The sequence below is a fragment of the Schistocerca serialis genome, chromosome 3 (assembly GCF_023864345.2).
Source record: "Schistocerca serialis cubense isolate TAMUIC-IGC-003099 chromosome 3, iqSchSeri2.2, whole genome shotgun sequence".
Lineage (NCBI taxonomy): Eukaryota > Metazoa > Arthropoda > Insecta > Orthoptera > Acrididae > Schistocerca > Schistocerca serialis.
In genome coordinates this window covers 427,039,835-427,064,189 of record NC_064640.1, presented here as the reverse complement: position 1 = coordinate 427,064,189, position 24,355 = coordinate 427,039,835, and positions in this window count along the sequence as shown.

The window sequence follows — 24,355 nt, the reverse complement described above, 5'->3', positions numbered from 1 at the left end:
CTCTCTGGTCCCTCTGCCCATGTGAAACCAACCGTCCATTCCTCTCCCTATGGACCACTAAGAATCAAACTCCCCAATCTCCCTCCCGCTTTTATTACAGGAACAAATGCTTGGGCAGTATCGTTCTTGTTCTGTTCACCACAGCGGGCGTATCACCATGAAACACCAAAAATAACAGGAATCAGCCAGCGTCCTGAAGCAGCATAAAAAGAGTGAGAAGGCTTGTAAATACAATTAACCTATCACAACAAGATTTCTGTGTAGATGGAAATTGGCTTTTTTTGTTCCATGGCCATGGCAATGTCGTTGTTGTACATACGAAATCTTCATCACTCCTACATTATTAATGTATGCGTGATGTCATAGCCTATGTTAAAAACGGTTGCATTGTCATGTCGACAGAATTACTATGATTTAATGACGTCACGACGTTTCCTATATGGACTATAAAGCTTGACCAGCAATCAGCATTCAAAAAGAAAAACGAGACATTTGAATGTTTAATTAACTATGAATGTTTAATTAACTAATTTAACAATAATTACCCACTTTCTAAGTTCTAAGCCTACAATATTTCTGCCCTGTTAATTTACATCATTGTGTTAACAAACAATGCCATAAACAACCTAATTTACAAACGCCTATCGCTGATTACATTATTTTGACTAACTATCTCCCTCTTTTTCAGTAAGACATCACTGCATTAAATAAAACTAATGCTGCTCAGCATGCGCCGGTGCCAACATGCGACGCTCCCGTGCCCTTGTTAGCCGTCGCTGCTCTCTTTGTGTACGGCGTACGAGACAGCGAGAAGTCACACGCATTAAGTGATCCGGACGGTCAGGTTGTTGTGAAAAGATGGCTGATAATCCTAGCATTTCCAAAAAGCCTGTGCAACAGCTGCTTCACTGGTTGTACAATGGGTGGAGAAGCGCTGTCTTGTATAAAAAGGAGTGCCATTTTACATAAAAATTATCCTACCCATGCATCCAGGCTGGTGGAGGGTTGGAATGTCTTTGTTATGCAAAACACTCTCACAGCGTTTACCAGTGTCGGTACAGAGAACAGCAACCGCAGGACCCATCTCCTCGAAAAAATATCGCCCTACGGTAAACGATGCCGTCAACCCGCGCCACACTACTACCTTTCCAGAATGAAGCGGTACCAGTTGATGTGTGAGCGGATTATCCGTTGCTCATATCCTGTAGCTCTGTGTAAATGGAAATGAGCTTTTTCTGGTTATCACTGTTAGCATTCAACCGCGATTCTTATACATATATTTTAACAACGCGTTTCAAGAGACAACGCTCTCATCATCAGGTTGTAAAGTCTATGTCATAAATTAAACGGACTAAAAAGACAAAATACCATCACAAATAGTTGGGAAGTCCATAGAGTAAAACAGAATTAAAAGTATATTGGACTGTGGGTCCTCGTCTTACACTGAAGGTGTTGACACAAGTCGATGGCCGTCCCATAGCTACCAAGTATGCTGTCGCACTGTGCCGGGTCGGGAGCTGTTGTGGACTGACGTGCCTAGGTGTTGTGGCGTGGTTACAGCCGTGTGCTTGACGGTAACGCTATGCTATTGGGCGCCTTATTTCCTTATTGCATTGGTCTGCCATCGTTAGCCTCTCGCAACTCCGTCAGTGACATGCTACAAGTTTAAAGTCGCTTACCTACCCTAAAATAATTCTAAAACCCCGATAAAAAATCTCATTTCTTTAAAATTATCTTGTGCATTTAGAATATTGCTTTGTTTCTTTTCATGGATAGCTATCTCGAGTTCCTCTAGTAAATCAAGTTTCCTTCCTTTCTTTTCTACATGCAATATTTCTACGTTATCTTCTATGCTATTAAGGGGATGGCCTATTTCATATATATGGTTCGCAACAGCTGATTTGTCATAATTTCCTAACCTGAACGCATCTTTATGTTCTTTATACCGGATCGCGAATGATCTTCCTGTCTGCCCTATATATTTTGCATCACAAGTTATGCACTGAATCTTATAAACCCCCGATCTTTCAAACTTATTTCTCTTCTCGCCAATATCGTGCTTAAGGCTATACCTCACTAAGTTATTAGTCTGAAAAGCTATTTTAACATTGTATGGCTTAAAAGTATTTGCTATCTTTTGTGAGACTGTTCCGTAGTATGGCATCGTAATAATTTTCACTTTCTCTCCATCAGATTTTTTTTCTTTTTGCGCTTATTACTTTTCCGTAACAGATTTTTAACCATATCTATTCTGTTAACGTTATTCATCGCTATTCTCTTAACGGTATTAATTTCAGTCTCCCTATCTTTTTCGCTCGTAGGTATATTGACTGCCCTATGCACGAGACTACGGAAAGCAGCTTCTTTATAAGCCTGCGGATGGCATGAATCATTCGGGGTCACGGCATCAGTCGTAGTTTGTTTTCTATAAACGGAGAACGCATGTTTGTTGCCCTGCTTTTTTATATTCAGGTCCAGGAACTGTAAACAATTGTCAGTTCCATACTCCACGGTAAATTCTATTTTATTATGTGCGTCGTTGAACTTTTTTACTATTTCCTCAATGTCCTCACGGGAACCATCGACAAGTAACAGAGTGTCGTCAACATAACGTTTGTAATAAACAATTTTATCCATAATGTTATCGTCAGAATTTAGAACTTTATCTTCAAGGTCGTTGATAAAAATGTCCGCCATAGTTCCTGAAATACTGGACCCCATGGTTAATCCATCGTCCTGAATATAAAATTTGTTATTAAATGTAAAATAATTAAAACTAGTAATGAGCTGTAGGAGTTCAATAAATTCAATTGTCTCTTGCGTTGAAATTTTACCGTATTTAAGGAAATTTCTCTTAATGATTTCTATAGTTTCGTTAACCAGAACACTGGAGTATAAGTTCTTAACATCCAACGAAACCAAACGGGAAGTGTCAGTGACTGGCGTATCTTTAATTTCACCTATCATGGTCATACTACCACGCACAGAATAGTTATTTTTATACACGTAGGTCTTTTTCAGAATTTGGTTCAATAATTTCGTTATTTTATATGCTGGACTATTTCGACCGTTAACAATCGGACGAACCGGATGCAGATCTTTATGTATCTTCACCTGTGATCTTAATTTGGGGGCCGTTGGATTCATGATAACACATCTTCTATTTTTGGCTTCTGTCAGCAGGAAGTGTGTGTTAATCATAAGACTAGAGCAGACCGACTAACTGTCGATTCTATAAATAAAAAACTTAATGAAGAGAAAGCTATTGCCACGAAAGCGAATAAGGGGAATACGGTCGTAATATTAAAAGAGGAGGAGTACGTTTCGAAGACCTTAGCGTTTTTTGTCGAAAATAGCATTACGGAAATTCCGAAAGACATAACAGCCAATTTCCAAATTAAACTAAAAAATGTTCTTAAACGCACACACTTCCTGCTGACAGAAGCAGAAAAAAGAAGATGTTTTATCATGAATCCAACGGCCCCCAAATTAAGATCACAGGTGAAGATACATAAAGATCTGCATCCGGTTCGTCCGATTGTTAACGGTCGAAATAGTCCAGCATATAAAATAACGAAATTATTGGACCAAATTCTGAAAAAGACCTACGTGTATAAAAATAACTATTCGGTGCGTGGTAGTATGACCATGATAGGTGAAATTAAAGATACGCCAGTCACTGACACTTCCCGTTTGGTTTCGTTGGATGTTAAGAACTTATACTCCAGTGTTCTGGTTAACGAAACTATAGAAATCATTAAGAGAAATTTCCTTAAATACGGTAAAATTTCAACGCAAGAGACAATTGAATTTATTGAACTCCTACAGCTCATTACTAGTTTTAATTATTTTACATTTAATAACAAATTTTATATTCAGGACGATGGATTAGCCATGGGGTCCAGTATTTCAGGAACTATGGCGGACATTTTTATCAACGACCTTGAAGATAAAGTTCTAAATTCTGACGATAACATTATGGATAAAATTGTTTATTACAAACGTTATGTTGACGACACTCTGTTACTTGTCGATGGTTCCCGTGAGAACATTGAGGAAATAGTAAAAAAGTTCAACGACGCACATAATAAAATAGAATTTACCGTGGAGTATGAAACTGACAATTGTTTACAATTCCTGGACCTGAATATAAAAAAGCAGGGCAACAAACATGCGTTCTCCGTTTATAGAAAACAAACTACGACTGATGCCGTGACCCCGAATGATTCATGCCATCCGCAGGCTTATAAAGAAGCTGCTTTCCGTAGTCTCGTGCATAGGGCAGTCAATATACCTACGAGCGAAAAAGATAGGGAGACTGAAATTAATACCGTTAAGAGAATAGCGATGAATAACGTTAACAGAATAGATATGGTTAAAAAACTGTTACGGAAAAGTAATAAGCGCAAAAAGAAAAAAAACCTGATGGAGAGAAAGTGAAAATTATCACGATGCCATACTACGGAACAGTCTCACAAAAGATAGCAAATACTTTTAAGCCATACGATGTTAAAATAGCTTTTCAGACTAATAACTTAGTGAGGTATAGCCTTATGCACGATATTGGCGAGAAGAGAAATAAATTTGAAAGATCGGGAGTTTATAAGATTCAGTGCATAACTTGTGATGCAAAATATATAGGGCAGACAGAAAGATCATTCGCGATCCGGTATAAAGAACATAAAGATGCGTTCAGGTTAGGAAATTATGACAAATCAGCTGTTGCGAACCATATATATGAAACAGGCCATCCCCTTAATAGCATAGAAGATAACGTAGAAATATTGCATGTAGAAAAGAAAGGGAGGAAACTTGATTTACTAGAGGAACTCGAGATAGCTATCCATGAAAAGAAACAAAGCAATATTCTAAATGCACAAGATAATTTTAAAGAAATGAGATTTTTTAGCGGGTTTTTAGAATTATCTTAGGGTAGGTAAGCGACTTTAAACTTGTAGCATGTCACTGACGGAGTTGCGAGAGGCTATCGATGGCAGACCAATGCAATAAGGAAATAAGGCGCCCAATAGCATAGCGTTACCGTCAAGCACACGGCTGTAACCACGCCACAACACCTAGGCACGTCAGTCCACAACAGCTCCCGAGCCGGCACAGTGCGTCAACATACTAGGTAGCTATGGGACGGCCATCGACTTGTGTCAACAACTTCAGTGTAAGACGAGGACCCACAGTCCGATATACTTTTAATTCTGTTTTACTCTATGGACTTCCGAACTATTTGTGATGGTATTTTGTCTTTTTAGTCCGTTTAATTTCATGACATAGACTTTACAACCTGATGATGAGAGCATTGTCTCTTGAAACGCGTTGTTAAAATATATGTATAAGAATCGCGGTTGAATGCTAACAGTGATAACCAGTATAACGACAACTGCTACCTCGACTCCATAATGGATTTTATTAAAAGGGCTTTTTCTGTCCGCAGAATGTTTCATGGCCATTCATTGTCCACTTTCATGTGAACAAGAAATTCTAGCGCAAACGTTTGTCTTATTGGTAGGTCAGCATGTAGTAACTCCTGAACATTGGTAATTCTGTATGGATAGCAATTCTGGATGTTTCGTGAATTTTATGCATCATTCTCACCATGTCCAAAATTCGGGCAGTTACCTGTCCACTGCATGTTCGCACACCACCGCTCGACCCCTCCCGCAATGTTATGGTCTCATCTTCTACTGACTGCTGATCGGCTGTTTTCCACTCCCTGCCACTTTACAATTCAAAAGAACTTGTCCTTTTGAACTTAGTCATTTTCTCCAGACGCATAGCAGACATCAATCAACGCCTTTTTTCGTACACTTGAATTTCTGGAACGTCGGCAGATCTACTGGAGCGCAGTTACCGTTCTTGTAAAAGAGATTTATCAGCAGCCTGCGATCATGCATTGAGACAATCATGCTAAGAGTCTCAGACACAAATTTAGGAACAGCCGTGTACCCCGTGTCTTTTACATTGCATACTACGCCGCCTACAGCGCCAATAAGTGGTAAAATTCTCGATAACTGTTTTTGTTTCCATTACGTTTCTCCCTTGTTCAGTAACATTCCATTCAAATTTGACGTCATTCTCAGCAGTGTTTCGTTTTTTACAGCGTTGAGAAAGAGGAATTTTGATTATACTCACACTGTATGTGTCGAAAGCAATAAATTTTCCACCGCTGATACTACAGAAGAGAATAACCGAATAAAGGGTTAATTTTGTGATAAATGGCTTAAAATTAGGCAAATGCCGAGCAACAGTAGTAGTTGTTAATCTAAGTCATGTGGATAAAACGTGTGCTGCCCGTGTTGTGCACAGAGCACTTTCATCTTCCACCAGAAAACTTTTCGTGATTTTATGTGTATTACTGTTATCAATCTGCATATCGTCTTTCGTCATATGGAGTCATTCTACTTTACACTGCATCCAAATATTTTACAGTTCCAAGTACATATGACTTGCAGGTTGCATGTAAAGGGAGAGAATACCACAGCTTTCAGAATCCAAATAAAGGGCATCTTACAAATCATGCTCCACAGTAATAAAACGACTCGAGGTAAGAAGACTTGGCACATGTCAGCAACTTTTTTCACCCTATATTTCTATGTATAGGCCTAGTAGGTTAGCAAACAAATGGACGCCTATCATTTTCTGCCACAGCAAAATCTTATACCTGGAAACGTACTGTAATTACTACTAGGTAATCTGAAAATTACATAGAACGTCTTATGTATAATACTTGTATCACGTGTGTTAATGTTGTCACGCCGTTTTATAGCTATAATGTGGGTAGTGAATAATACTACCACTTCCTAGTGCGAATATGACTTTCGTCTTGACATCATGTCTCCAGATAGCACCGCCTTCCCCTCTCCTATATCTAGTCGTTAAATTATAGACCCACATCTCTGCCATATATTTCGATTATTCCCTCTGTACAAAGCTTTTTTCTAACTGTGTGTGTGCCGTCAATTCTCTCCTATTTACGTAGTGGTTATCCCGTAATCCTCGGCTACTCGTTCTGTATAAATACAGAAGTCATGTATTTCCTTTTTGTATCCAGAGTATTCTGGATTTTTCCAAATTTTCCACATTTTCGTATTGTTTCGTTTTTCCATATTTTACTCGTTTTACATAGTCTATACATAAATATAATTGTACATACATGTTTTTATTGCTTACCTTATCTGGTGTGGGTTGCTATTTTTGCCACCCAACTATGATACAGATTCCTCACCTGGCCAGAGCATCTACAAATTGAATGTCTTCCGAATGTCAACCTACACCATACCAACTGCTAAAGCAGCTCTTTTATACGGTAAAACACGCTATGATTGCTGTGGAGGTGTAGTGTTGACATTAACCATATCTTAAACACAACTTTTTCCCTACTGATTCTTACAGAATATAACTCTATGACCACATAACAATGATGACATCCATTTAAACCTTTTCGAATGTTAATAACACAAAATAAAGTCCAACTGTAGCTTTCAAAGTCTGGAACATACTCTTAAGGGTAAAAGATAGAAGATAAAACAATGCAGAGAATACTGATCAACTGCAGCTATCAAAGCTTAGATTCAGGATCGATGTACGTAACAAGTGTTTATCACAATGTCCAGGGAACTGACTTTATTCCATTGTAAACACACATACATACACAATGAGATCAAAAGTATCCGGACACGTGGCTGAAAATGACCTACAAGTTCGTGGCGACCTTCATCGGTAATGCTGAAATTCAATATGGTGTTGGCCCACCCTTTGCCATGATGACAGCTTCCACTCTCGCAGGCATACGTTCAATCAAGTGCTGCAAGGTTTCTTGGGGAATGGCAGCCCATTCTTTACGGAGTACTGCACTGAGGAGAGGTATCGATGTCGGTCGGTGAGGCCTGGCACGAAGTCAGCGTTCCAAAACATACTAAAGGTATTCTATAGAATTCAGGTCAGGACTCTGTGAGGCAAATTATTTTTGGCTACGTGACACAACCGCGAACTTGAGGTCATAAATCAATTGTCAAGACAGAAAATGGAAAGCATTAGGAAAAACAGAGACCGTCTTGTACCTATAATAAAAACAGTCATATTTCATGGAAAGAAAAATATTCCTCTGTGGGGGTATAGAGATAATGGGAGATTATTAGAATACGAAAATGATCGTGGAGATATAGTGAGTAACGAGGGAAACTTTAGAGCTCCTCTAACATTTAGAATTAACTCTGGAGACTTGCAACCAAATTTGGAAATTTGTGGTAAGGTCTTATGGGACCAAACTGCTCAGGTCATGATCTCTAAGCGTATACACTACTTAATCTAACTTAAATAACTTATGCTAAAGACAACACACACACACACACACACATGCCCGTGGGGAAGACTCGAACCACCGACGAGGGGGGCCGCGCGGACCCTGACAAGCGCCCTGGACCGCGCGGGTACCCCGCTCGGCCACTTGCAACTAAAACATCACCTTGAGAACACCAAAGCGAACGCCACTTGCATAAGTAAAACAAAGTGTAACGAACTCATTTCATGCTGTGAAACAATAATGTTATCGAGAATACTGGACGAAATCAAAGACTATTGTTATTACTTCGATGAGACTACGGACATAGCACACATCGCCCAACTGAGTTTAGCTGGATGATATGTTGATGGTGACGGTAAATTGCACGAAAGATTTTTGGGTTTCTTTGACATGCATAAAGACAATGATTTTAGAGGAAACATTGTCGATGAGCCTCAAGAGAGTCAAGATAAAGAGCGTAGCGTTCCTGGTGAAGTATTAGACACTACGATTCTAAGGAGAATGGAAAGCCTTTTTCTGTCACTGGAGAACTGTGTGGGTATGGGCTGTGATAGTTGCTCAGTTAATATGTCAGAATTGAAAGGAGCTGTGGTTACAGTAAAAAAGATAGTTATCAACGGGAAAGTAGCACCGTGTTGAAGTCATCAACTCAACCTCGCTGTCTCTCGCAGTTGCAAAGTTACAAGTGTGAGAAACTCACTTGGTACTATTGAAGAAGTAGTATCGTTCTTTACATCAAGCAAGCGGTTCGCAACACTGGAGAGTCATCTAAAGCACTCGCTGTAGTCACATTGCCAAACGTGATGCGTTCAGCGACATGATACTGTTATTCGATTCGCCGCTGATCTCGGAAGAGTTGCAAAGTTCTTAAAGAAATACAGTGTTGAAGGGATAGAATAATGGCTGTCAAAGTCAATATTCTCCTTCGAACTCTCCCTAATTGCGAGTTTATTATTACTGTGTTTACAATGACTGACATTATAAGCATAACATATCCAGTCAGCAAAATTTTACAAGATCCTGGCTTGGACCTCTCGATGGCAAAAGCAAAAATACATTTGACGCTCAAGGTGTACGACAGCATGAGAGCTAACGCTGATAGCCACTTCGCTCGTATTGTTGAATAGGCGAAGGCAGTTATGGAGTGTTCCTCGCCTTACAGGTAGACAAAGGCACAGGGAAAACTGCGATCATAATGATGATGCTATGACATATTGGAAAAGAACTATTTTTATCCCAACACTGGACCATGTTACGACAGACATGAGAGAACGTTTTGCTGAAGAAAATATTTATCATTTAAAATTCAGCATACTTTTGTCCTCACAACTACTGAAACATGACGGTAATTATCTGGCATATAAATTGAATCAGTGCTTAACTGAACTACCGTTCTTTGAAGAAGAATCACTCTTTGTTATTAGAAAGGGACAAATACGAGAAATTCTTCAATACAAGCAAGCGAGCATAAACGCCCTTAATGATCGTGATTCTGTTACGCAAGCGTTGTCTCCTTGTCCTCAGCGCAGATAAATGCCATTTTGCACAAATTAATGTTAGATTCCTTGGCTATGTAATTAATGCAGGAGATGTAAAAACTAATCCTCAATAAATTTTGGCAATCCGTGACTTTAAGGTTTTGGCAAAATTGCTGAACCGTTGAACAGGTTGTTGTTAAAAGGTATATAATTCGAATGCACAACAGACTGTCAAGCAGCATTTGAGTCGTTAAAAAAGGACTGACATAATATCCAGTACTGATATTCTCAGTGGTTGAAAAAGAATCCACACTTTCATGCAACGCAAGTAATAGCGCACTGGGATATGTTCTCGTTCAAAATGTAGTTGGTAAAGAACATCCTGTGGCTTAGGCATCTAGATAGCTGAACATAGAATCATTCCATGACAGAAAAGGAGATTCCAGAAGCGATTTATAGAATTACATACTTTCGCTGTTATGTGTATGGCCAAAAGTTCAAAGTAGTAACAGACCATGCACTGCTAAAATGGTTGTTGAGATTAAAGGATCATCGTAGCAGAGGAACAAGATGGATACTCAGAATGAATCAATTCGATTTTGATGTGGTTCATAAACCAAGGTATAACCAAGGTATAAACTTCATATCAGATTTAATGAAACAGTTATGTCATTTACTTCACATTTGCGAGTTAAGAAGAAAGTCCTTAAGTCCTTCCCGTCCACAAGCAAATGGGCGAACAGAAAGGGTTCACAGGAAGATTTCCAAAATTTTTAGCCCCTATGTTAACAGCCAACATGATAATTGGAACAATACATAGCATTCATAATTTCGGCATATATTTCTGATGTTCACACCACTACCAATCTTTTACCGTACAAGGTGGTACATGGCAGAAAAATGTCATCTCCTTTTGACAGGATGAACTCCAAGCTTGTAGATAATAGCAAGTCAGTAAGAGAATTCACAAAACGTTTATGCGAAATTTGGCAGAGAGTAAAACGAGCCAATATAAAAGCTGTAGAACGTCACAAACAGGCGGGGCAACGTATAAAGAAACTGCCACAATACAGAGTTGGTCAGTGGGTATTATCACCAAACCCATATACACCAAAAGGAAGAAAACCAAAAAGCTTTTAATCCTCAGTTAGTCATGAAAACCTGTTTCGTACTGGGAATTGTCAGTCATAACAGCTATACAAACCATGGCCCTATTTGTATAGCTGTTACAACTATATTACACAGAAAGATTATTTTTATTGCCTTACATAGCAAGTTGCAAGATCACACAGTTTGTTCCTGTGGTCTTGTCGTGTGTGTCTTTCACACCAAGACCTCGAGCACCATCGTAGTTCCTCAACCTCGAGCTACATGTTGATAGCTTGTGATGTATGTAAGTCACTTCATTGTATGGTTTCTGTATCAGAAATGACGTGTTGGTGGTAGTTATGAATGGAATATTTGATGTTCCCTTTGTATTTCCTACATGTATGCTTATCTATACTGAGGTAGCGAACAACAATATGTGGTTGTCGAGGCTTGATGCTGCCTTCATTTCATAACATGTATATTTTTATTGTATTTCTCTTTATAATACGAACATGCCACATGGCTAGCTTCACTCCTTGTGTATTAAAGGATACATTGAAATTACAGTGGTTCCTGTTATGTTTTTAAGATGGTTTTGAATATTATATAATATTAATTTATAATTATTATAACAAAATTAGTGTAAAGTATTCTGATTGGGATTATATATCTGGAGTCGGTGGCGGATACAGAAAAACCTCAAGGAGGGGGCGCTAAAGGTATCTTGAGCTACCTTTACTTTTACTGTAGTAAAAAATAATCAAGTCACATGCAAAGCTTAAGAAAGTTTTATTTAAACTGATTATACACATAGACAAGACAATGCCATTTTATGATATAAAAAATGTTATAATTGTGAATTCTATGCGTCTGTCCTTCCTGGCAAATTGGTTAATTACATCGTCAATAGGACAATCAATTTCAGGGTGAGTATTCAACAGAGCTAAGCATTAAGTCGATCCTCCTTCATTGTCGACCTCAGCCGCGTCTTTGTACGCCGCAGTGTTGAAAAACTTCTTTCTACTGTTGCAATAGATGCAGGTAGACAAGCAAAGATTTCGTACAGCGTGTGCAAAGTATGGTAGCCAGATCTAGGACAAAGAGAAAACGCATGCATAACAGAATCACGATCATTAAGGGCGTTTATGCTCGTTTGCTTGTATTGAAGAATCTCTCTTATTGGTCGCTTTCTAATCACAAAGAGTGATTCTTCTTCAAAGAACGGTAGTTCAGTTAAGCACTGATTCAATTTATGTGCCAGATAATTACCGTCATGTTTCAGTAGTTGTGATGAGCAAAGTATGCTGAATTTTAAATGATAAATGTTTTCCTCAGCAAAATGTTCTCTCATGTCAGTCGTAACATGGTCCAGTGATGGAATAAAAACAGTCCTTTTCCAATATTTCATAGCATCATCATTATGATCGCAGTTTTCCCTGTGTCTTTGTCTGTCTGTAAGACGAGGAACACTCATCTCCACGTCTAATGGTTCAAATGGCTTAAAGCACTATGGGACATAACAGCTGAGGTCATCAGTCACCTAGACTTAGAACTACTTAAACCTAACTAACCTAAGGACATCACACACATCCATGCCCGAGGCAGGATTCGAACATGCGACAGTAACAGCAGCGCGGTTCCGGACTGTAGCGCCTAGAATCGATCCGTCACAGCGGCCGACATCTCCACGTCTAACTCCTCCATAAATGCCTTCGCCTATTCAACAATACGAGCAAAGTGGCTACCAGCAATAGCTCTCATGCCGTCGAGCACCTTGAGCGTCAAATGTAATTTTGCTTTTGCCATCGAGACGTCCAAGCTGGGGTCTTGTAAGATTTTGCTGACTGGATATGTTGTGCTCATAATGTCACTCATTGCAAACACAGTGACAAAAAAACTCGCAATTAGAGAGAGCTCGAAGGAGAATATTGGCTTTAGCAGTCGTTGTTCTATCCCTTCAACACTGTATTTCTTTAAGAACTTTGCAACTGTTCCGAGATCAGCTGCGAATTGAATAACAGCATCATGTCGCTGAACCCATCACTTTTGGCAATGTGACTACAGCGAGTGTTTTAGGTGACTCTCCAGTGTTGCGAACCGCTTGCTAGATGCTGTAAAGGACGATACTACTTCTTCAATAGTACCACTCTTGTAACTTTGCAGCTGCGAGAGACAGCGAGGTTGAGTTGATGACTTCGACACGGTGCTACTTGCCCGTTGATAACTTTCCTTTTTATTGTAACCACAGCTCCTTTCAATTCTGACATATTAACTGAGCAACTATCACAGCCTATACCCACACAGTTCTTCAGTGACAGAAAAAGCCTTTCCATTCTCCTTAAAATCGTAGTGTTTAATACTTCACCAGTAACGCTACGCTCTTCATCTTGACTCTCGTGAGGCTCATCGACAATGTTTCCACTACGATCATTGTCTTTATACATGTCAACTAAACCCAAAAAACTTTCGTGTAATTTGCCGTCACCATCAACATATCATCCAGCTAAACTCAGTTGGGCGATGTGCGCTATGTCCGTAGTCTCATCGAAGATTATGCTGTAATAACAATAATCTTTGATTTCGTCCAGTATTCTCGATAACATCATTGTTTCACAGCACGAAATAAGTTCGATACACGTTGTTTTACTTATGCAAGTGGCGTTCGCTTTAGTGTTCTCAAGGTGATGTTTTAGTTGCAAGTGGCCGAGCGGGGTACCCGCGCGGTCCAGGGCGCTTGTCACGGTCCGCGCGGCCCTCCTCGTCGGTGGTTCGAGTCTTCCCCACGGGTATGTGTGTGTGCGTGTTGTCTTTAGCATAAGTTATTTAAGTTAGATTAAGTAGTGTATACGCTTAGAGATCATGACCTGGGCAGTTTGGTCCCATAAGATCTTACCACAAATTTCCAAATTTGGTTGCAAGTCTCCAGAGTTAATTCTAAATGTTAGAGGAGCTCTAAAGTTTCCCTCGTTACTCACTATACTTCCACGATCATTTTCGTATTCTAATAGTCTCCCATCATCTCTACACCCCCGCAGAGGAATATTTTTCTTTCCATGAAACATGATTGTTTTTATTATAGGTACAAGACGGTCTCTGTTTTCCCTAATGATTTCCATTTTCTGTCTTGACAATATATTTATGACCTCAGGTTCGCGGTTGCCTCGCGTCGCCAAAAATAATATTGCATCTGTTGACGCTTCAACGTGGTACCTGAGCTGAGAGTGGGTCTCAAGGTCACCATCTTTACCAGTAAGTTTGGCAAACTTTTTTAATGATTCAGTCACAAGTTTCTTGGCGATAATCGATTTCTTGCCTCCAACCATTTTATTATTCACAAAAACTGAACATTTAATGCAAAAAAGTCCCTTTTCAACTTGTGACAACACTAGCCATGAGTACTGTTCACAGTGATTATCGTGCACTTGTCTGCGTTCAACCAGTCCCCTCTTGTTGTGCTCGGAAATAGGAAAGAGATAACCTTTATCAAGTTTCCTTGGAGCTGTGAGAAGCTTGTGTTTTATATCATCACTAATATTTCCTGACGCTAATATATCCAAATAATTGGCAATATCTGTGGGATTAAAGGAATCAGTCGATGAACTTTGTTGTGAAAGTTTCAACGAAGTGCTGAGCTCTGCCTGTACACCTGGTGCTGTTGTTGCGGCTGAATGGTGACTGGAATCTTCAGATGTTTCTACTTTCCTTTTTCTTAGTACATAACGATCCATTTTGTTATATTGTTACGACGTAGGTAAATTAGATGCCAATTATTCTCGAATAAACGCTTTATTCAAAAATGGTTCAAATGGCTCTGAGCACTACGGGACTTAACTGCTATGGTCATCAGTCCCCTAGAACTTAGAACTACTTAAACCTAACTAACCTAAGGACATCACACACATCCATGCCCGAGGCAGGATTCGAACCTGCGACCGTAGCGGTCGCGTGGTACCAGACTGTAGCGCCTAGAACCGCTCGGCCACAACGGCCGGCACACTTTATTCGCACTGAAAAATGCAACACTAGTACAATTAGCACTAAAACACAAACGCTCACACACCGCGTATTTCTAATATCACTAAACACAACACTGACTGAAGTCCGTCGTAACAGCCAATAATCGCAGTTGTTCACTTTTTATCACTTCCAAGTTGTCGCTACGATTGTAGCTTTCAAACTGACTACCTGGCAGCGACTCTGCTTGGGTTGTTTCGAGAACATTCGCTGCCAGAATGTTCGCTTCCAGATATCTATGGAGAGTAAACAAATACCAACTGTGAAAAAGACAAGACAATGTGTACCCTACGACGTATAATGTAAGGGGGAGTTTCCAATGAGGGCGTCATCCGGTAATTTGTGTGTGTGAAACTTTCGTTGTCGATTCCGTTCCTTTCTAGTGCATTCGATAGAGGGTCTATATAGTAACAATGCGTTTTTAGGAATATTCTCGAAAGACACTATTACCGGAGATATACGCATCAATAGTTTCTCCAACCTAACTCGTAACACGAGTTGGGTATGGGAAACTATTGTTACTATTGTTAGTAAAAATATTGTTACGAGTCTCGTAACAATATTTTTACCGATAAATTACTACGAATTACTATTATTAATAATTCACAATTAACTGATCACTTTCACTCCTGACTAATCTTCACAGTTACACTTGCTACAACTAAGATGTTTTACATATTCATTCTTCAGTCTTAATATTTCTGCTTCTGATTGTAAACTAGCTTCCTCGAGAGTGCCAATGCGCTGCTTCCTAGGCAGTTTTCCACATCCAGCTAGGTGATTACCGGGCTGGTCCCCACGTTCCGCCTCAGTTACACGACTCGCAGACATCTGAAACACGTTCGCACTATTTCATGAGTTACACTAGATGCAGGCATCTGTCCCCTCTGATTCCATCCGAGGGAGTACGGGATGGCGGCAGGAAGGACATCCAGCCACCCCTTCCAATTAACATTGCCAAATCCGATTGTAACCACGCCGATCCTACGAAAACTGTTGGAAAAGGCATAAACAAAAGAAGAAGAAGAATTGTAAACTAGCTTCCTATCCGGCGAATAGTCCGTATTTATAACGCTACGTATCGAAGGTTCTCAGAACTAAACAACACTAGGATATTCGAGACTTTTCCCGAACAAACACCAGACACAATAACGTATCGAGAGCACAAGAACTGCCGCGACTTTTCTCGTAGGTATGTGTTAGCTATCTATGTGCCACACAGAAACGTGTAAATACGATGACGCGGACACGCGTGCTACATAGGAAAGTACAACTGCTCGATTCAGTAGAGTTCAGTAGAGTCGACCGACGAAAGAAACGAACGAAGCAGGTCGGCTGGAGGGGGTGGCGCGGGTGGCAATGCGGGCGCAGCCACGCAATTTGGGGGGGGGGGGGGGGGGGGCGGGCGCCCCGCGCGCCCCGCGCGCCTTCCATATGTATCCACCACTGTCTGGAGTGTAACATTCTTGGCTGGTTGGTTTGTCTTTATGTGACACTGTGTATTTTTGTTTGGAAATACTACCACGGTGGCACCTGGTGGCTGCTTGTAACGTCTATGACGTTTACTAGACTATGTCAGTCGTCATTCTGCTATGGTACGAACGTGAGCTTGCATGATCAGTGCCATACGTACGTTGTTTTTTGTAATAGATATTTTGTGTTTGACTGCTGATACACTACTGTTCTTATGTTCACGAAATATCTTTCTATGATATAATACGATATAAGAAGCATTTGATCAAGATTCAGTGAAATGTACTACATGAGGTATGTTAGATTCCATGGTATTTTCCACGTTAATGTAAAATTGTATTACGTCCCTTTACATCTGAACCCAATATTCTTGAAGGCGTTGATGTATGCTTTACAGACTTCATGATGGCAACGTATTTTGCTGGAACCGGTCATCACAATAAATGCTGGACAACAGCGATCTTGGCTGTTTTAAGTTGTACTTCATTTTGTACATTAATCTAGATCACCCCCTAACTTGACAATGTCAATCACGTAGAAAAAAAGCTTATAAACTTTAACCATATAACTATATATGTGAATGTAAAATGACTCGTTCCACATTATTTATTGTGCAAATAATCCATGAAACTTGAAACTAAACTATCTATTCAGTCTACGACAGCGGGCGTGAATGTAGAATACCAGTTTTTTACCGTTCACCATTAGCCGATAAAGTAGTGAACAGTAAACAAGTGGAGCCAAAAAAAGACGCTTACTTCCTCATGTCGTTAGAAGAATTACAAGAATGTATAACAGAAAGCATCACGATCCATCCAGCCAGAGCGACAGAGACTGATGTATAGGCATGTGAGGTGTAGTTATTAGGGCAACCGGAGGTATCAGAGTCTCAAAGAGAAGTGCTAGCCCCATAACCATATTTTCTGAAAGTGGAAGCACATTGCATTTATTCGCTTTTAACACTGGAAGTTGTCATGGTAAACTGTTACCAAACAGGAAAACCCATGGCTTGACCAAAACAGAACTACAAAATACTGGTGTATTCGTAAATGGTACAACATGTTATAGGACAGGAACAAAATCTTGTCTTCCAGCTGCTATCACAGGTACGACCACGATCTAACTGCCGCAACCTACGCTGTATCGGTTGGAAAAAACGATAGAAGTGTTACTTGCATAAAACCTAAAATTCCACAAAAGCGCTTGAAATCCTGACCTATTACACTCATTAGAGGAGATGACAGCGTCACAAAAAGAACAAATTTTGGCAGAAAAAATGTTCCATCACATTCAGAATTATAGAGATAAACAACGGTATGACAGCCTGACCACAAGAATTTCCATTACCAGTTCTGCCGTGGTCCTACCAACACTTAGTGGACTATATTTTGTTTGAGGCACAAAATTTTTCATCGATCACTATCTCCAATCCATCAAACACCTATTAAATGGCAAATAAGAAATAAACATTGTAACGTATAATAAGGGTGTAAACATGTATTAGAAAATAAGGGCCAACGGAAAAAATATTGGATTAAGAACAAATTAAGGAACTCCATGAATAAACTTTACAAGCATTAAAATAGAAGAAAATTTTAGGGTGTGTAATTACCTATGCAACAGACATTGTTTCAAAGGCAAACTAACAAAAATTTGGGACAAATTTTTCAAAGAATAGGGAAATGTTATGCAGCAGAAATGTATTTTGGGCAAATGTGAAATTTCCTTAAGTCCTCTTCAGTCAACAGCAAGCCAAGACAAGGTAGGCCAAGGAAAACTAAACCAAGGCAAGGCTGGACAAGGCAATACTGGCAAAGATATTCCCAGGAAAGGCAAACCTGAAGATGGCAAGCAGAGCCAGGGCTAGCTCAGACAGGTCAAGCCCTACCAAGGCAAGCCGAGCTGAGGCAAGTCTAACCAAGGCAAGTATGTCAAATGCAAAACAGGTCAAGGAAAGCCAGAGCAAAGAATGCAACAAAGGCAAGCCTGCCAATGGCAAGCCTGGCTAACAGAAGCCTGGCCACTGCTGGACAGGCCAAGGCAAATAAAGCCAATGCTAAGCCTGCCATGGCAAGCCAGGTCAATACAAGCCTGGCAAAGCCAAAACCAGTGAAGGTAAGCCTGACCAAGTCAAGCATGGCCCAGGCAAGCCCAACCAAGGGAAATCTGTTCAAGGCAAGCCTGGACAAGGCTAGATTAGAGAAGGCAAGCTGTTCAAGGCAAGCCCAGCCAAGGCAAGCCTGACTTACACAAGTCCAGTGAAGGCAAGCTGGGTGAAGGCAAGATAGCCCAAGGAAAGTCTCACCAAGGCAAGCAGAGCCTAGGCAAGCTCAGCCAAGTCCAGAGTCACAAAGGCAAGCCTCACCAACCAAGCCCCATCAAGACAAGAGACAAGCCTGGCCAGGACAAGTCTGTCCAAGACAAGCCAGGCCTAGGCAAGTCCAGACAAGTCAAGCAACACCAAGCCAAACCAAACGAAGGAAAGCCTCTCAAAGGTAAGCCTGGCCAAGGCATGCCCAGGCAAGCAAAGCCTGGTCGAGGCAAGCCCAACCAGAGCAAGTTGAGCCAATGAGATCCAGGTCAAGGCAAGACCAGCCAAACCAAGTCTGCTCAAGGCAAGATTGGCCAAACCAAGTGAGGTCAAGGCAAGTTCAGTCAAGGGAAGCCCAGCAACCACAAGCCTGGCCAACTCAAGCCTTGTGAAGGAAAGCCTGTCCAAGTTCAGCCAGGTCAAAGCAAAGCAGGCCAAGCAAGCAATTCCAAGGAAAGCCTGACCAAGGCAAACTTGGCCAATGCAAACCCAACTGAGGCAAGCTCAGCCAAAGCAAGCCTTACCATGGCCAGACCGGCCAAGGTAAGCCCAGACAAGGAAATCTGGGACAAAGCAAGCCTGGCTAAGGTAAGCCTTACCAAGGAACGCACTACCAAGTAATTACAGGCAAGGAAAGCTCAGCCAAAGCAAGCCCAGCCAAGGAAAGCTTGCACAAGGCAAGCCTGGACAATGCAACCCCAGCCCAGGCAAGTGCAGCCAAGGCCAGCCTAGCCCAGGCATTCCCAGCCAGGAAAAGCTTCCCCAGGGAACACACAACAAAGGTAGACACAATCAAGACGACCCTGTCCAAAGCAAGACAGGCCAATAAAAGCCAGGCCAAGGTAAACCTAGCCAAAACAAGACTGGCCAAGCCAAGTCCTACAAAGGTAAACATGGCCAAGGCAAGGCAGCTCAAGCCAAGCCTATCAAAGTCAAGCCAGGCCAAGGAAAGCTCAGCCAAGGCAAGCCAGTCCATAGCAATGCAGGCTAAGGGAAGTCTCACCAAGGCAAGCTCAGTGAAGGCAAGCCCATCAAAGGCAAGCCAGTCCAAGGCAGCTCAGCCAAGGCAAGACAGACCATAGCAATGCAGACTGAGGGAAATCTGGCTAAGGTGCAATGGGCGAAGGCAAACCCAGTGAAGGCCAGCCCAGCCAAGGCAATCCTGGGAAAGGTAAACCTGGCCAAGTCAGACCTATTCAAGGCAAGCCCAGCCAAGCCCAGCCCAGCCAAGGCAAGCCTGGCCAAGGAAAGCACAGCCAAGGAAAGCTCGGCCAGGGGAAGCCTAGCGACAGCAGGCCTGGGGGATGAAAAGGAAAGTGAGACAAGTACAGCAGAGGAGAGCTCTACTGAGGCACTCCTGGCCCATGCCAGCGCAACTAAGGCAATCCAGACTAAGACAAGGGTGGGAAAAGCATGCTCAGCCAAGGCAAACCTGGTAAAGGCAAGCTTGCCCAAGGCAAGTCTACCCAAGGCAAGCCCAATTACAACCACGCCAGCCATAGTAAGGCCACCAAAGGCGAGCCCAACCTACGCAAGCTTGGCTAAGGCAAGCCTTGTCAGGCAAGCTCGGCCAAGGTATGCCCACCAAAGGCAAGTTCAGTGAATGTGAGCCCAGCCAAGGCAAGCCAGGCCAATACCCCGTATTGCACTCAAAACGGCAAACAGGCAGATAAGTGACAAAGTAGAAAGAAGAAAAAAACCTGAAAGATGTTGTCTCACTTCAAATGAGTGAGAGGCCAGAATCGCAAACTCAGCAACATGACCTCAGCAAGGAGAAAACATGACATGAATCTAACACCACAGCATGATTTCAAAGGAGAGTAAAATTTCACAAGAACACCTATCAGACTACTTACATGACGAAAAGGCAACGAACTAGAGGTCTGAAAGTCATTTTTCCGAAATAGTGGAATGATGAAGACCACTAATGCGCCCATAACAGTAGGTCACATTCTGTCCTAGTCAGCTACTCATAACGTCGTTGCCTCAGTCATGCAGTCCATCCATCTTCGTGTTGCAGTACACCAACTACGATTCTGAGCCTGCGATGCGTTGTTAGCGTTCACCAAGGTGAAATCTGCCTTCGAGTCTAGTTCATACCTTGTCTGATGTACTCGGTCGCTGCGAGCTGCTGCCTTGCAACCACTGATGAGAAGACTTGCAGATCTGATGGGAGCTGGTGTTACTACTGCAGCACAACACTTAGCTACCGTTGATACACTATCTGATGAAAAGTGTCCAGACACAGCTATTTAACGCGGAATTGATCACAGGATGCAATGAGATGTGGAAAAGGCAATATAAAAGGAGGTGGGCAGTATTTTATTACCCGCAGAGAAGCAGTAACATCAGAATGGGTCAGTCAGTAGAGCTCCTAGACTGGTCATGGCATATCACCTGAGAAACATATCCGTCAGAGACACTACAGTCATTGTAAACCTGATCAAGTCGACTGTTGGTAGTTTGACAGATGATGTTATTCAGTGTGATGGTTCAAATGGCTCTGAGCGCTATGGGATTTAACTTCTGTGGTCATCAGTCCCCTAGAACTTAGAACTACTTAAACCTAACTAACCTAAGGACATCACACACATCCATGCCCGAGGCAGGATTCGAACCTGTGACCGTAGCGGTCTCGCGGTTACTGTAGCGCCTAGAACCGCACGGCCACCCCGGCCGGCTTCAGTGTGATGTTGGTACGGAAGCCAACATGAAAGTTACATGCTGCCTTATCTGAAACCCAATTTTAAGTGACAGGTGGGATTGGGAGGGAACGGCCATAGCTAAACCAAGACCAGACCTAAACCAAGATGGTGTGAAAGCGTCACCACTGAAAAGTGGAATTTGGATTTCAAATAAAGGAGCACGCGTGTTTTATAAGACTGATTTTCGTGATAGTTTCCGTACCGACAACAAGCCGAATAACATTATCTGTCAAAAAAGCAGAAAGAGTAGTTCTTCAGTCAATCCGGCATTTACAAAATAAACTGTAGAGACTGCGATGAATTTTACACTGAGCAAATATGGTGAAATTGTAACACGCAGATTAAGCAGCACGTTAGACAGAGTGAAAGTAATTCGTCGACGTTTAGCATGCATCAGAGAGTAAACAACCACCCCGTTTCAGACATAAACAAAACGCAAAAAAATTTACGCAGAACAGATAAGGGAAACCAGGGATATCTTGGAAGAGAGACAGATGTAAGAACATCTGGTAACGTAGTCATTAGAAACGTTAAATGAGCAAACAGGCCTGAGAAATAGAGAATTTTTGGACAATTTTATTCGTATTTTGAGTTCTATGTGAGTTATTTACAAGAGTGATTGTTTTTATCGTCATGAAATCTGGCAATGGTTGTGGAGCACCGTTGTGTCTCTGCGTAAAAGTGGTCTTGTAAGTTTGCTAATGACGTAAATTGTTAATTTTAATATACTACTTTAGGGTAAACGAACATATGAGACCATTTTAGAAGAGTCTTACGAAAGTCAGGTTTTTGTTTGTAATGCAATAACGAAAGCAAATCATTTTAGTATTTGACGGTATTGTAAACAGTTTTAACAGTCCACAGATGTGGATGGCATGGTGTTCTTTGTCAGGTGTAGATATTGTTTCTCAATAAAGTGGCGAGAGACAGTGATGTTGTGGCACTTTGCGGTTTCTGTAGAGGTAACAAGTATAGAGACTGTTGTTAGCGATAACACTGAAAACAAAAATAAGTTTTTGAAGAGTTTTAATGACACCTCGAATCATCTATGTTGCTGTAACGAATAGTTGATTATTCTAGTAATTGTTCTAAATAATTTCGAGCTCCATTATGGAAGAATTTTATTAAGAACTAACTGCAGGCACACAAGACGTGTCCTGTGACTACTGCTCCTGCAGCTCCTTCGTCGATAAACTTTAACTCTCTGCAAGATGGCATGGATGTGTATAGTCTTTGGATGATTCACGTTCCCGAGATTTTGTAATAGATGTGTTTAAGTTTGTTGAAGCAAAAGTACTGACTGTATCGTTAACCGAATTTGCAAGGGCTGTGAAGCTTTGTGTAAATAGCGTTATTACATACAGACGTGTTGTATACTGCGTGCTTGAAAGCAGCTTTTGAAGTGCAAGACTATATATGCAAACGTTCGACGTTTGTGCGTTGAGGAGCAAGTATCTGTCCCCACATACCACGAAATATGTGTTACATGTGACACACATCACCAACGCTATGTAAGTAATTTAACAACGATTATAATATGCAAGCATAGTGATGTTCATTATGTGTCTTATGTGTATACTTTGTTACTGGTATTGTATTTGCACAAATCTGATAAGGCCGAAATTGGTCAATAATGCTATATATATACATGGCGCAATAAACGCATCTTGCATAATAAAACTGACAGCCTATGTTAGATTTTTAAAATGGTTTCATCATTTAGAAGTACTGTGAGCCGGTGTCGGGCAATATGTACGGAGAGTGCCGTGAGTCATAGCAGTCGCTAAGAATAAGGTCTTTGCGCAAGTCAGTATAACATCCATGTAAACCAAAACTGTAGACGTAGCAGCTTTATCTAGCAGTATTTTCCAATATTCGGCTCCTTATCATAACTCGTCGACCATCTTCAATGAATTTCTGAAGTAGTTTTCTAAAATTACAAACTAATGACATATGCATAAAACAGAGATCCAGCAAGACTTTAGTTATTTTTTTCACCACAAAAAGATAATATTACTGGTACTTTCATATTATTAATTTGGGAGATGTATGTCAGTTTATACGAAAATGGGATGTTGAGATTGACTCACGATATCCTCTTATCAAATTACTGGTCTTGCAAAACGAAGTTAAGACTCTGTTCACAGAAGCAGCCTACTTTGTGTGAAACACATACATTATTTGACAGTTCATATTTCAAATTAAGTTCGTAAGTAGCGACATCGAATTAGTGAAATATGATTTCGATATGAAAGGACTTATCTCCGCGACCTCAGTGTAGTACCGCTGCCTACTGAGGCGAAGATCGAAAGTTGGGATCACGCCACAGGGATGGGTGTCGGTATTAAACGTGCCGCTACTGAGTGCGTACTCCATATGTGCGAGATACTATTTCATGTATAGTGTTTCAATTAAAACAATGTGTAAATACGAATAAGATAGCTTTATGGCGCATACGTCTAATGTGAATTTAAGGAAAAACTGAAATAAGAAGCTGACGAACGGGCAGCCGATGACGGCCCATGGACTGTTAGTATTCTCCCTTTGAGTTTGTGCTGCACTGAAGTGATGGCAATGATAACGAAATTTATGAAATTGTAGAGAGTCTGAGAAGTAGTAGAAATGAGAACAGCGAGAAACTTAACATCAGGATTGATGGTCACGAAGTCAATGAAGTTAAGGAATTCTGCTACCTAGGCAGTAAAATAACCAATGACGGACGGAGCAAGGAGGACATCAAAAGCAGACTCGCTATGGCAAAAAAGGCATTTCTGGCCAAGAGAAGTCTACTAATATCAAATACCGGCCTTAATTTGAGGAAGAAATTTCTGAGGATGTACTACGTCTGGAGTACAGCATTGTATGGTAGTGAAACATGGACTGTGGGAAAACCGGAACAGAAGAGAATCGAAGCATTTGAGATGTGGTGCTATAGACGAATGTTGAAAATTAGGTGGACTGATAAGGTAAG